Source organism: Sminthopsis crassicaudata, chromosome 3 (genome assembly GCF_048593235.1).
Source record: "Sminthopsis crassicaudata isolate SCR6 chromosome 3, ASM4859323v1, whole genome shotgun sequence".
Classification (NCBI taxonomy): Eukaryota; Metazoa; Chordata; class Mammalia; order Dasyuromorphia; family Dasyuridae; genus Sminthopsis; species Sminthopsis crassicaudata.
Window position 1 is genome coordinate 125518585 of NC_133619.1, and position 2869 is coordinate 125521453.

A 2869-nucleotide genomic window follows, 5' to 3' on the forward strand; every position below is an offset into this window, starting at 1 on the left:
CTCACAATTTGTCTTCTATACTGGAGCTGAAGATCTTACAACTGACCTTATAAGCCGCTTACTGAATGAATCGGGACTGAGGAGCCTCTGCTTCTGATCTTTGATGTGATTAAGAGTTCCCTGCTAGCTTTCTTACACTGCACCCATTCTACCCCTCCACTTAAGTGAGGCAGGTCTTACCTGAAGTCCTTCCAAAATATCTTAAGATGGAAAATTGATTCACTATTTTTTTTTATTTTGTCACTTTACACTTCATTTAGTATTATTTTTGAGGAAAACTGGGGAGAACTCAAGCAATTTCCTAGCTTCTCTATGCCATTTAGATTTTGCCTCCCTATGTTCTTTTATTGGAGCCACTAATAGAGCTTATTTCTCATTGTGGCTACAACATATTTGAATCATTTATTTATTTGTTATTGTTTCTAAAAATGTTTCTTTGATCTGGAAGGTTTCAAAAATTAGCAATGATGTCCCTATAGGTTTTCCTTATAAGGTCATTTTCAGGTGATTAGTGGATTTTTCTATTTCCACTTTCCCCTGCTGTTCTAACATGCAGGACAATTAAATTTTTTTTGTATTATTATATCAAGATTATTATTATTTTTTTTAACAATCAGCTTTCAGGAAGTCCAATTATTCTTGTTTTCTCCTCCATCTATTCTCCAGATGTGTTGTTTTCCTTATGTCTCACATTCTCTTCTATTTTTTCCATTTTTATATTTTATTTTGTTATTTCTCTGTAACTTATAACTGCTGGCTTCCCTTTGGCCAATTCTAATTTTCTTTCTTTCTTTTTTTCATTTTTAAAATTTTATTAAAAAACAAACAAACAGAATAAGAAAAACAAAAGAAAAGGACTAAAAACAAAATAAAACAAAAGAGAGCTTTTTTTGTTGTTTCTTGCAAAATATTCTCTTTGATCTGGGTTTTTTGAAATTTGGCAATAATATTCCCTTGTTTTTTTGTTTTTTGTTTTTGTTTTTGTTTTTTCCTGCAAAGGATCTCTTTGAGGTGGTGATTGGTGAATTTTTTTCTATTTCTGTTTACCCCTCATGTTCTATCATTCCAGGACAATTTTTTAAAGAGATTTTCCTGCATCATTGTGTCAAAGTGTTCTTTTATTTGGTCACAACTTTTAGAGAGTTTAATTATTCTTCTATTTTCTTTTTTCTTGATTTGTTCTCCAGATATGCCATTTTTCTTGTTTCATATTCTGTTCTATTTTCCCATTGTTTATAATTTGCTTTGTTGGCTCTCAGCTCCTCTCCCAAGGTCACTGCCAGGATCCGCTGCTTTGCGAACATCCCTGAGACAAGATGGTGAAGGTCGGAGTCAATGGATTTGGCCGTATCGGACGCCTGGTGACCCATGCTGCCTTCTGCTCAAGGGGAGTAGACATTGTGGCCATCAATGACCCCTTCATTGACCTTAATTACATGGTTTATATGTTCCAATATGATTCCACCCATGGCAAATTCAATGGCACTGTCAAGGCTGAGAATGGAAAGCTGGTGATCAATGGAAAGGCCATTACCATCTTCCAGGAGCGGGATCCCACCAACATTAAATGGGGAGATGCTGGAGCCGAATACGTTGTGGAATCCACTGGAGTGTTTACCACCATGGAGAAGGCCAGGGCTCACTTGAAGGGTGGAGCTAAGCGTGTCATCATTTTTGCACCTTCTGCTGATGCCCCCATGTTTGTGATGGGAGTGAACCATGAGAAATACGATAATTCCCTTAAGATTTTCAGCAATGCCTCCTGCACTACCAACTGCTTGGCCCCCTTGGCCAAAGTCATTCATTACAACTTTGGCATTGTGGAAGGACTCATGACCACAGTTCATGCCATCACTGCTACTCAGAAGATAGTTGACGGCCCCTCCAGCAAGCTGTGGCTGTGATGGGCGTGGTGCTGCTCAGAACATCATCCCTGCTTCCACTGGCGCTGCTAAGGCTGTAGGCAAGGTCATCCCTGAGCTGAACGGAAAGCTCACAGGCATGGCTTTCTGAGTTCCTACTCCCAACGTATCTGTTGTGGATCTGACCTGCCGCCTGGAGAAACCTGCCAAATATGATGACATCAAGAAAGTGGTGAAGCAAGCATCAGAAGGACCCTTGAAGGGCATCTTAGGCTACACAGAGGACCAGGTTGTATCCTGTGACTTCAACAGCAACACCCACTCTTCCACCTTTGATGCTGGGGCTGGCATTGCCCTCAATGACCATTTTGTCAAGGTCATTTCCTGGTACGACAATGAGTATGGTTATAGCAACTGTGTAGTGGACCTCATGGTCTACATGGCCTCCAAGGAGTAAAGTGGGAAGCCATGGATCTTCATCCCCAGCCAAAAAAAGTTGTTCCACCACTGGGGAGCCCACATCCCTAACCTATGTTCCTATACTGGGGATTTCATGCCCCATTCACATCATTGTCCTACAGCCACCCCTGTAGTAAGGGGGAGAAGCCTAGAGTGTCCTATATTGTGTACCATCAATAAAGTCATCTTATTTCAGTGTGAAAAAAAAATAATTTGCTTTGTTATTTTTTTGGTCTCTCATAGCTTCAATTCTAATCTTCAAATAATTGTTTTCATCTTTGAGACTCTTTATTTCCTTTTTTAATGCTTAACATTTTTTTCATAATCTTTTTGTTTTTCTTGGATGGTTTAATTTTTTGTTTTTACTTTTTCCTCAATGTATTTCATATAATTTTAAAATTCTTTTTTGACTTTTTCTATAAATTCTCTCTGGGCAGGGAGCCATTTCACAGTACTTTTTGGCATAGAAGCTTTTTTTACTTCAGTGCCCTCTTTTGAAGATGAACCCTGGTCTTCCTTTTTCCTATAGTAGCTTTATGTAGTGTAAT

The 2869-nt window shown here is 38.8% G+C and overlaps 1 pseudogene; it reads left to right on the top strand.

Moving 5' to 3' along the window:
- Positions 1 to 1291: 1291 nt before the first annotated feature.
- On the top strand, positions 1292 to 2516 carry LOC141564913 (glyceraldehyde-3-phosphate dehydrogenase pseudogene; annotated as a pseudogene).
- The last annotated feature ends 353 nt before the right edge of the window (positions 2517 to 2869 follow it).